Source organism: Sciurus carolinensis, chromosome 12 (assembly GCF_902686445.1).
Source record: "Sciurus carolinensis chromosome 12, mSciCar1.2, whole genome shotgun sequence".
Taxonomy (NCBI): Eukaryota; Metazoa; Chordata; class Mammalia; order Rodentia; family Sciuridae; genus Sciurus; species Sciurus carolinensis.
In genome coordinates, this window is record NC_062224.1 from 13,033,266 (window position 1) to 13,045,517 (window position 12,252).

The following is a 12,252-nucleotide window of genomic DNA, read 5'->3' on the forward strand; positions in this document are numbered from 1 at the left end:
AAGTCAAGTTACACAACGTGGACCAGAGACCAAAAAAATAAACAACCACAACACATCATTGAGTGCGATGTAGGCTGCCAGTAGTCCAGCAAAATTGTTCTTCCTCTCTTGTTGAACACATGAACAGGATTCACTTCCTGGCGTCCCATAGCTAAGTGTGGTCTTGAGATGAAATTCTTGCCGAGAGACATTAGTGGAAGTGATATTTAGTACATCACAGCAACCTAGACCTAGGAACATACCTCCTGTTATGTGAGACAGCTCTAAACTTGTTTTGCACATTAAGCTACATTGGTTTTGGGTTTTCTGTTATATGTCAATCTGCCTGACTAATACAGTTGGTCTCAAGGGACATCAAACTTCGTGTGTTCTTTTGCAGTGCTGGGGATTGAACCCAGGGCCTTGTGCTTGTGAGGCAAGCACTCTACCAACTGAGCTATATCCGCAGCCCACTCCATATGTTCTTGCATCAGCAATGTCCTGGTGGAATAGCAAGCATGCTTTGTGATGGTTCAACGCAACTCAAGTCACTTAAAAACAACCATAGTAATATAATAGCTTTGGTCCACTCTTTTTAAATTCATTTTGTGAGCTTCTAAACAAAAACTTTTACTTTTTCAAAACACAGAGGCCCTACTACTTGGTTTTAAACAATAAATCTAGTGAAATAGTTCAATTCTTTTTGGCTTATTGTCAACATATCTTGACATCTGAACCAAGATGTTGCTAAAGTTCAAGTAAGTAGGCAAGGAAGACCAGGTCCACTAGTAAAATAGTAGAAAAAAGATCCTTAAGTATTAAACTGATTGTAATCATTGAATACTAAATTAATCTTAAGGAAAAGATTTGTTTCAATCACAAGGGTCCCACAATTTTTCAGAAAAAAAAAAATAAGAGGACTAACTCCTGGAGCTGAGACAGACCACTGCAAAACAAATAATTCAGTTGACTTTTACAGTTTGCACTGCAGCTGAACACTCCTTCGTAGTTTATTGGCCTTGGGTTTTCTAGTTGATGTTCCACTGCACTCTGCAGAAACATAAGAGGGAGATAAAGGAGGAAAAGAAAGCAGATCCATTTTGCCATGTATCATACATCATCTCATATTGAAGCTACATGTCCAGTCAACACTCAGTATCCATGGGGGTTTGGTTCCAGGACCCCATGTGGATACCAAAATCTGCAGGTGCTCAAGTCCCTTAGGTAAAATGAAATAGCATCTACATGTAACATGCATATCCTTCCCCACACCTTAAGTCATCTATAAATGACTTATGCTACCTAATAAATAGTAAATGCTATGTAAATAGGTGTTGTGGTGCATTGTTTAGGGAATGATGGCAAGTGCACACACACACACACAAGTCTATGTTCAATCCAGATTTTTTTCAAATATTTTTGATCCACGATTGGTTCAATTCATGGGTGCAGAGTCCACAGACATGGAGGACCGACTTTGTATCAGAACTTCCGTCCTCAACAAGTTTGCAATTGAAGCAGGAAGACATTGGATTGTTGCTTCTTCCAGCAGGCCTTTTCTAACCCTTTGCTATCATAGCCCTTGACATACTGTCTTGTAATCCACTATTTAATTTTTTTCTTTCATTGCAGTTAATCTTTTGGGGGAGGATTTAGAACCTCTTTGAGAATATGATGAAATCTTTGGTTTCTTCCCTTTGAAAAAAACATGCATATTAGCACATACCCAGTAAGTCTGTAGAAGTTTCAGAGTGTCATGGGCACTTTGAACTTTGAGAGTCCCATGATCTTAGGCTAAAGGTGCCAAAGTGTTTGCCTTCTGGAGGACAGACCTATGCCCAGTCTATCTGTGAACTAACACAGTGAATAACACCTAACACAGTGAATTCACCTAACACAGTGAATAACACGGGGATGTCCAATACTATATGTTAAGATACATGCACATAAAATTATAACTAGCATATATTACAGCAATTTCAAATATTTTGTGAGCACATAGTCAAAGTTTTATTTCAAACCTGCTAGAAGGAAGCAATTTCCAATAAAATCAGTTCAAATATTTCTTTCCTAGTAGAGATTTTTTTTAAGAAGAAACGGTATCTAGATAACATTGATAGATTCGTTCATAAAAGAAATTTTTGGTTAAAGCTAATTAAGTCCCTCACAGGACAGACGGTCCACAGCACAAGGTGAGTCTCAGTTTATCAGGAAATTGCTCAATTCAATTATCAGAAATGCTTGGTATTTCCCAGAAGAAACAACTCATCACATCAGATACAAAATTTCTGACCTAGACTGACTTATGTCAGGTTAGAGGTGAGTGTCTTTGTAACAGTTCAATATGGTACTAAGGATCATGATAAAAAAAGCAATAGAATTTTAAGAAGGGAAAAGTTACTGAACTGATGTCTTTGGAAACACCTAAGTGCTGTCCTTGAGGGATGGATGTAGCCTTGGTAGGTGGATCCTGAGGTAGCAAACATGATCTACAGTCAACCGGAAGTAGAGTTAGGTAGAGAGCAGAAGCTAAAGCTAGAAATGTCAGTTTGATTCAGAGGTGGGTGGATCTGGAAGGATAGAATAAGTTTGGGTTTTATCCACCAAAGATGTCTGAACAGGGGTCAGACATAATCCAGGTGATGCCATAATTAGCCTGAGCTGGTGTGGTACATAGGGCAGAGGAATCATGCAGGGAAGATAGAGAGACAAAGATGCTAAGATGTGCTCCAGGCAAGAAATAAAAGCAGACAGATGAGGTGATGCAAATCTGTATGACTCGGAGACTTGCTGCCAGAATATCCTCCAAAGAGAAAATGCAGTTTTAATACCTGGACACAGGGACAAGAGGGAGAGAATGGAAGTTGTAAGCTTTGCTGGAAGTAAGTTTCACTGACCTGAATTAATCAAATGAATTGGTTAAATCCAGGCACAGGAGACTGACATGACGTGAGTGGCAGAAAGGTGATACTATTTATGGATAAGAGTTGGTTGTTCACGTAGTTCTTCTCTCATCCTCACTTTATGGAAAAGTTCACCCCCACAACCCCATCAAGGGATTTTATTTGTATGTATGTTTTACATCCCTAGAAAAAGAATCCCAGGAATTTTCCTCCTGTATCTTTTTGTCTTGCTTCTTCGTGGTCCACGATGCCAGCTGAGGTTGGCAATACAATGAAACCAAACTGATGGGAGGGAAGCAGATTATTCTGCCACTTGACGTGCATTTGAGCTGCACGTCAAATCTGGGGCTGATCACTCCATACTTGTTTAACCTGCCTGTGAGGTTCATGACAATTTTTCCAGCTCTGTGATCATCGATGATTTCAAATTTACTACTGAATCATGCATGCTTCATCATCACAGTTAGAAACTGGATGACTTTGGAGCACGGCCTCATAAAGACCTGGTGTTTGCCTGTCTTGTTGGCATTGCTGATGCTCTTGAGAGGCATCAGCCAGGATGTTCACACGCACCATTATGGCAGTACGGAAGGATGGCGGACAAAGGTGTGGAATAGATCTTGAAGAAGGAAGTCTTGTTTCTGGAGTTTATATCCAGACTACCCTAAATTTTGATTTCCCCAACTTTCCCCATGTCACACTACTAAATAATTCACTTGCCACAGAAACACCTTCTGCTTATGGGAGTCTAAATTGGGCAGGGGGATGGAAAGGAGCCACAGGGTAAAGGGAGGTGCCGAGCAATCAATTACTTTCTTTCCTTTCCCTTCACTGAACCTCATGGCTTGTCTTTTCAGCAATGCCTCCTACCCCAAATGTCTTACCCCATGAAAGGAAGATTAAAGAAGTGGGTCATGAAGGGTTAAATGCAGAAATTAAAACAGGAGGGAAAGGATAGGGTAAGGAAGAAAGAAAGAGAAGAACGGTGGGTTCTGCCTTGGTGATGGATACCAGAGTTTGCTTTCCCTGGGAGCTAGGGATAAGAGGGGATCCTGTTTAGTCTGGGACTCACAGGGTCTCTCCCCTTGCCTTATTACTGCTGCCACCTTGACAGTTTCATTGTTAACTAGCATCTTCACCAGGGAATCCAAGGAAAGAAAAAGCTGAAACTCAGATCAAAGAATTCCAATTCTCTTAAGTAGTCCATCAACAAATATTGACTGAACACCTGCAATTAAACAAAGCATTATGCTAGGATCTGGGGAGAATTCCAAGGGACTAAATCCTGGTCCACGCTCCGAGGATGCGCAGAATCTACTTAACAAGAAAAGGCAATGGACTTTGACAGGGAATGAACCACTCATTTCTCCAGGGTCCTCGACCTGGTCAGGCTGCCCTGTGTTACCCAACTGGCACAAGCTAGCAGCGGTACTCTCAGCTCACTCTCCTTTCTCTAGAAGGGCCACGTGCTGAGCTGTGGTCTCAGAGCCAAAACTGAAAGAGGAGAGAACCCTTTGCTTTCTTGAAGAGATGACATGGGTGGTTGTAGAGAGCCTGTTGTTTACATATTTGATGCTCTTGTTAGGTTTTATTAAAAGCGTGTTTTCCCAGCCTGTGTCCCAAGCCTTTCTGTCCTTTATCTCTTAGAAATGTCCCCATAATTTACTTTTCTCATAGTTCATGTGCTCTTGGTTGCATCCTTTAGTATTATTCAATTCAATAAACACTGATTGAGGATCTGGGAACAAGGTTCTCAGTCAGGGTGTGGGAGATGCAAAAACAAATGAAAAAGGATTCTTGCTCTCAAAAAGTTAACAATCTAACAGTGGGTTTGGGCTATAGGAAGAGAAAAGCCTCCTATTAACTTCAAGTGCAACTGTAAAGTTGATGATCCAAAGAGGAGCAAATAAAGACAAGTAATGCAAGAGGATTTGTAGCATGTGGGTCTTGGATTCTTATTTGCTGTGTGGCTGATGGATGGCTGGACAATTGTTGCCATGATTGCTACCTCCATTGTTGACAGGCGTGTGAGACCATGTCACGTTCTCCCTGGTTGGCACTATACAAACAGGTTTCTTTCTCTCAAACTGTGTTGAGAGAATACTGCTGCTAATTCTGTGAAATGTACAGGTGCATCCTGTTATTGTGGCACTGAGTTGAGTTTCTCACTTTGTAATTTCCACCAGATTTTACCAGACAGGGCGCCGGGGTCCTGTGGAAAACCAAAATCCACTATGAATCAAATAACCCTCCTCCTCTCAAATGTCTGGTTCCCAAGGAGGACTTGTGAATTGCTCCACCAATAAAACACTAGGCAAGAACAGTTGGTATTTATGAATCATAAACGGAATCCTCTGTCCCTAACAATTGAAAGTTAACTTTGCTGTCATTTTGTAGCTATGGTAACCTGTCAGATTCCTGTTCCCCCTTTCTATTTGAGTACAACATGTGTGTGCTGCATGAATGTCAGCAAATTCTCCCTCACCTCATCTGTCAGGATCTCCATCAGGGATGGATAATAACAAAGTTTATTTCTCAAGCCAGCACTGGTCAATTACCAGTGGCTACTTGATGAAGACGCTGAGGCTCTGTACCAGCTGAGTGGGTTGTGGGTATCCAGAGGAAGGCACAGTTGTGTTTGGGTCACTCTTTGTCCAGATGTCTGTTAGCTTTCAAACCAGCTTCAATGACTCAAATGAACCTCCTTATTTTCCTTCATTCTTACCCATTACTTCCAGTTTAATCTTCTTGAAGAATACTCTATTCTCCCATTCTTTTTCCAAAACTTAAGAGTCTTAGGAATGTCCATAATGACTTTGACATTAAACCCAAATTCCTAAACCTGATATTTAAGTTTCTTCATAATCTTCCTTAGCTTCTCCTTTTAACATTAGGTCTTCATTTTCCTCCTTTTTGCTTTCTTTGCTAGAAAACAAAATTCAACTCTTCATGATTCCCTCAACATACATGACCTCCTCTTTCCCTGTTTCTGTGGAATCCACAAGCTCACAACTCAATCTCTCTTAAGATCCAGCTCAAATGCTACCTCTGAAAAAGGTCTCACCTTATCCTTCGTCTGAAGGTGCTCTTCTCTGAGCTATTCCCTTATCTGTATCTCATAAATGCTGAAAATAGTCACTAGCTTTGATAAAGCACTTGCTTTGTGGCAGGCACCATGCCCAGCAGTGTGATCTCTTGCTGGCTTCTCACATCAGTCCCATAAGGAAGGTGTGCTATCACAATTTCCATTTTACAAATGAAGATTCTGTGTCTCCTGGTGGTTGCCAGTGCCCACACTCATGAAATTCATTAGGAGTGGTGTCATGTCTAAGTGCCCAGGTCTGTTGAATCCTCAAACATGCTACTGTACCATCACTCTCATGGCATCTACCAATGTATGACCTCATTGTAGATCTCTGGAGACACATCTGATCCCTCCAACTAGATTCCATGTATCTTTCAAAAAATGATATGTCTCTAAGTCACATTTTTATTCCCAGTGCTGTTGTAGGATCTGGCACATGATAGATACTTGGTAAGTATCCTTTGAATAAATGATCGCACGAAGAAACTTCAGGAACTCTAGTGTGGGGAGACATGAGTAAGTGGAAATCAGCTTTAATGGTTTCTACTTTATGGTGAAATGTCATATGTGACTCTAGAGTCCACAATTGCACTGTGGGTTGCAAAAGATATGACTGAAATCTTCAGTGTCGGTGGATAGGACAGCCAGAGGCTTAGCTGTGAATCCAAGGTATCGGATGCCATTGGCCTGCTGAGGTAAATTCTTGATTTTGAGAGCACGGTGGGTTCTTTTTGACTCTGGACCTTCCTCCCCTTAAGAACAGATGGGTCTCCAGGAACAGAACTGAGTAGCTACGTCCCCTGAGCAGGTAGGACAAGGGAGGTGGGTAATGCAACAACTTGGCTATTCTGAGCAACTTTGATCCCCCATAAAAACTCAGTTTCCCCTTTGGTTTTTCCATGTCTAATGTCAGAGCTTTATAAAATAAAATAAGCAAAATAGAGACTTTCTAGGTAGTGAGGTCAGAGGATGGTCTCATAACAGATAAGCTTTTATCATATGACACCTGAAGAGTTACATAGAACAGGGGGGCCAACCTCCTGTCAGAAAGTTTGAAGAACCCAGAAGTGACATTAGAAGGTGGTTCAATTCATGGAATCCAAATATCTGATCATCAGCCTGGCCAGATGAGGTATTCATTTTTTCTGAGAAATTGAAAATGTTTTGGTTGAGTAACTTCAATTTTTCACTCCCCAACCCTCTGTGAAATGTTCTGTTTTTTTGCTTGATAGATGAAGAGATTGAGTTCTGTCGAGCCTATGTTATTTTCATGGGGTGGAGACAGGACAAATTTCTAACTGTCCCCTCTAAGTGTCTCTTTAAAAAAAACCAAAAAACAAAAAACAGAAAACCTCTGTCTCTCTCATGACCCACCTTTCCCCACATTGGTTACAGGTCTGCTTGTACAGGGATTCCTCATTTTCCACTGAACTCTCTGGTGCCCTGTGATCTCTACTGTTTATTGAGTGCCTACTATGTGCCAGGCACATAATAAGCACCATCATTCTAGTGAGAACAATATAGACAAAATCCTCGCTGTTATTAAGGCACTTCAGCTGGGGTAAGGCAGACAGAAAATAAACAAATAAGCAAAAAAAAAAATAGTGTAATATTTCACCGTGGTAAGTGTTACAAAGAAAAGTAATGCAGGTAAATAAAGCTTGCTGGGGAAAGGGATGGAAAGAATACCCTTTTAGGAGGAGAAGTCTGGAAAAGCCCCTCTGAGGGAATGACATTGGGTGGAGACCTGGAGGAAATGAGGGAGCAAACCAGGTCACTCTTTGGGGCAAGAGCTTCCCTGAGCCAGGAGTGCATTGATGTCCCAGGAACAGCAAGCAGAGTGGTGTGACTGGATGAGACTGGGACACAGGTAAGAGATGCAGCCTGGAAAAGGAGGTAGAGGCTGGATCATTTAAGGATTTGTCAGCCGGGTCAGAGGTTTGGTTTTTTTTTTTTTTTTTTTTTTTTTTTTTTTTGTGGTGCTGGGGATTGAACCCAGGGCCTTATGCTTGCAAAGCAAGCACTCTACCAACTGAGCTATATCCCAGCCCCAGTTTGGGGTTTTATTCTGCATTGGTGAGAAGCTACCAGAAGGTCGAGGGCAAAGGAGTAAAGCACTCAGGTTACTATACTTGTCTAGCAAGGCGACAGTGGCCACAGCAGGGGAGAAGGTAAGCAGAGGTCACTTTTAGTCTCTGTTTTAAAAGTAGAGCCCACAGAACTTGCTTCATTGATGCTTGTGAGGAGTGGTGTAAGGAAAATAGAAGAATGAAGTCCCACTCAAACGTTTGATGTTGGGATGTTGGTAGTTACTGAGCTGAAGATGAGTAGAATCTGGTTCCAGTTGATGAGGAAGAGGTGGAACCAAGAGTTCTCTTCTGGCTGTGGTAATTGGCATCTAAGTGGAGATATTGTGAAGGTATTAGAACACAATATTTAAAAGTTGTACTCAAAAGCAAAGCAGAGAAAATAAGCAGGAACTGAAACAAGTTATGGGAGACTAGTGAGGTTTTTAAAAAATAGACCATTTGGGGTTGGGATTGTGGTTCAGTTGTATAGCGCTTGCCTAGCATTGAGGCACTGGGTTTGATTTTCAGCACTGCATACAAATAAATAATAAAGGCTAATCAACTAATAAAAATATTTAAAAATATACTATTTTTTTAGAGCAACCTTAGGTGCATAGAAAACTTGAGCAGAAGGTACAGAGACTTCCCATATATTTCTTGCCTTCACATGTGCTCAGCCTCCCCCATGAATGGCATATATATTTTGATTGATGAACTTACACTGACACATAATTATGTTTCTTAAAGTTGAAAATGTTGGTAGGAAAGGTTTACGGTGAGAAGAAGATGTTCCATACACTAGGTACATCTGGAGAATATGAGGTTATTGCTACATGGCTACTTTCTAGAATTCCCTGGGCAACATTAGCATCACTTTTATGTCAAGGCTGTGCACCTGGAGTTTCAGACTCAGTCTATGTGGCTTGTGGCATCAGCAGGTTTTAAAACATTCTCAGGTAATTTTAAATTGTAGTCTTGGTTGAGAAGCATGGCTTGAAAGGTAACTGAGATGTGAGATTAAGAGTGTAAGGGGAGAGGTATATGGTTTAATTTTTCAGAGTAACCATCTCAAAGATTAAGTAAACCATCTCAAAGAGTGTCTCAAGGAATGCTCAGTTGGATTTGACAGAAATCCACTCCAAGGAGAGAGAAAGAGCACCTTTATGGAAGTACATCACAGAATCCAAGGAAGGACTGAAGGCTTGGGCACAACTCATGGGCCAAGGGGGTTTGGAGGACTTTGCAGGAAGGTATAGGCTGTCGATTTAATGAACCAGCATTAAATGACTCTGCCCATGACTCTCAGCCTTCTTCTCAGTTCACATCTCAGTGAACAAGTGACTGACCATACGCAACCAACGAACTGAATTTCCATTCCTGACACAGTCTGCTGTGTCGGGGCCTTGGTCACAGATGTACTGTGGCTATAGGAGTCCAATGTGTGCATGGCTGGGCAGCAGTTCTCAAAGAGAGCGAGTCAGGATTGAGCAGGCATGCGAAAGAGAGTAAGACTAACCCAAAAGTGTAAAATGAAGAATATGGATTGAAAGAATGAAAAGACTAGAATATGTAGCATTTCCAATGCCTCTTCATTCTGCATACAGTGAAATGTTTACAGCAATTTCATGATCTCATTAAGTACACTTCTTTAAAACTGCCTTCCTTGCAGTCAGTTATTTCAAATAGAGAAAACCCAAACAATGTGGGACAATCAAAACTCCTGAAAAATTAATAGATGAATACATACATCCAAACCCCATCAGCCACCATGATTTAGTTGATTCCTGTCTTGCAATACTTGCTCCTGTTCATTCACACATTTCTTCACTCCAGGCCACCACTGTGAGATATGAGGACCTTATACTTTTGAAGAAATGAGACATTCACACACATAACCTGTTAAGCACTGTGACATTGGTGTAAAGGAAGTTTATAAGAAAAGAAGGGGACTGATCCAATCCCACCTGGTGGAGAGCAAAGGCAAATCACAGGATTGGAACTTATTCTTCTGTTAATGTTTATTGGGATAAATTGAAGTTACTTAGTTCTTTGGACAATGGAGTGGGAAGCAGAGAGTCAAGAATGGAGCTGGTATTACCCAATTTTCTTGTGACGTTTTCTATGTAATGCTGTAGGTCTTAATAAAGATCATGTCTAGTTAATACCATTGATACGAGTACCTTCCGATTGACAATGATGGTGATGACCAGGCAAGTGTCACTCTGGATATCCTGTCCCATCTTTAGGCCAATCCGAAGCCTTCCTAGATAGACATGTATGCCAATTTCTTAATCTAGCTGGTTTCAAACATATTTTAAAGCAAGATATCTTCCCTCCTCCTCTTTTTCAATCATGGCTGGTTCCGTGGGTGAAGAATGCAGAAACAGCTGCATGAAGATGAACTGATAAACACTTAAAATTAGAATATAGTATTGAGAGGGAAAGTCCAATTCGAAGAATCAGGCTTGTCAGGACAGGAGAAGGCATAATGACAGCAAGTCTAGAAGATTTGCATGTGCATGAACACTTACCACCCTAAGAATAGGAGCAGCCAGAGAATATTTGGCTAAAAGATAAAAACCATGTTCTTAACTTGAAGTGCAGAATATAGAGGCTAATCCATTCTGGGTGAAGAATATCTTTCAGAAATTTCATTATTAAAAATGTTTAATGAACTAAATAGTGCAATCCTCTACACTTACCCTTTGAAGTTTAATTCTCAGACTTCAGCGTGCGTCAGAATCATCAAGAGAGCTTGTTAAAACACTCATGAATAGTCTCCATTCCCAGGGTCTCTGGTTTCCTAGGTCTGATATTTGTTAGACCAGAGAATTTTGCACTTCTAATGAGTTCCCAGGTAATGCCGATGAGGCTGCCAGTCTACAGAACTACACTTTGAGAACTTTGCTTTATGTAATTCTAACTGAGAAGAAAAAACTGGGTGAAGATAAAGTATCAGGAACTTAGGGAATATGTAGCCATCTATTATTTAAGAACTTCCATAATGTATATTCTAAGAATTTCTTATAATCATGGAGAGTCTAGAGGCTGTCAAACACATACATTTAGTTTTAGAAAGGAATATTGCAAACACTCACACAAAGGCCATCAAAATTAGGTAGCAAAGATGTCATGAGGAAGCTGGGAAGCAAAGACATTTAATTTCCGATGGTGTAGTTCCAAGCAATAATGCCCATGAGGAGGAAACCAGAATGACTGACTGGAGAATTCTAGAGAACTTGGACTTCAGAAGTCCAAGATACAAGAAGAAAAGCCAACAAGGGTGATTATAAGATGCAGTATAGGTCTGTAGAGTGGTGGAATAATGCCAATGTCCACATTGAACGGATTTGAAGGAAACAGAGAAGCACAATCAAAATAGCATTGTAATGAATAGTTAATAGTAAGGAAAGTACACGAGCCTAATACCCTCTTGCCTTGGTTCTTGTTTTTACCAAGCTGAAAGGTTCTTGTATATTTTAGAGGAAGAGATGGTTAGATAGCATCTAATATCTCTTTGTGAAATAAATCTCTCCTGGGATACAGCAAGAACTAGTAAATAAGATTTCAAACATTGTCACAAATCTTTAATAAATTATAGCTGTTTCTCTACCAATAGAGTATCATCTTATCTGTAGATGAGAACAGCTGTTCCTTAATTTCAAGATATATGCCATTTATTTCCTTTTCTTGTCTTATTGTTTAGCCAGAATTCTCCCCAAAAATATTTAATGATAGTGACAAGAGTGGGCATTCTTATTTAAGTCATGAATTTTAGTGAGAAACCTATTGCTTCATCATTTTATGTAACATTTCCTTACTTTTAGTAAGTTCTATTTATCATATTTAGATTTTTCTCTGTTTCTATTTTAATTTAGAAAATGTTTTGGTACTTTTAAAAATCCCTTGTAAGTGAATGTGATTTTTTTTTTCTTTTTCTTTCTTTTTTCAGTACTGTGGATTAAACCCAGGGGCGCTTTACCCCTGAGTTACATCCCCAGATCTTTTTACTTTTTATTTTGAGTCAGGATCTTGCTAAGTTGCTGAGACTGGCCTCAAACTTGCAATTCACCTGCCTCAGTCTCCCTAGTCACTGGGAGTACAGGCTTGTACCACTGTGCCTGGTAAATCTGATATTTTTAACATAGCAAGTATAACAATTTCTAATATTCAGACACAGATTGTGAATGAACCTCAAACTGCTCACTTGAACACT

General features: G+C 40.3%; 1 non-coding gene and 1 pseudogene across 1 annotated transcript; both read right to left on the reverse strand.

Moving 5' to 3' along the window:
• Positions 1–373: 373 nt before the first annotated feature.
• On the reverse strand, positions 374–447 carry Trnav-cac (transfer RNA valine (anticodon CAC)). Its single transcript has one exon. It is a non-coding gene; the product is annotated as a tRNA-Val (tRNA).
• Positions 448–3,065: 2,618 nt separating this feature from the next.
• LOC124962367 (40S ribosomal protein S15a-like) lies at positions 3,066–3,458 on the reverse strand (annotated as a pseudogene).
• Positions 3,459–12,252: the final 8,794 nt, after the last annotated feature.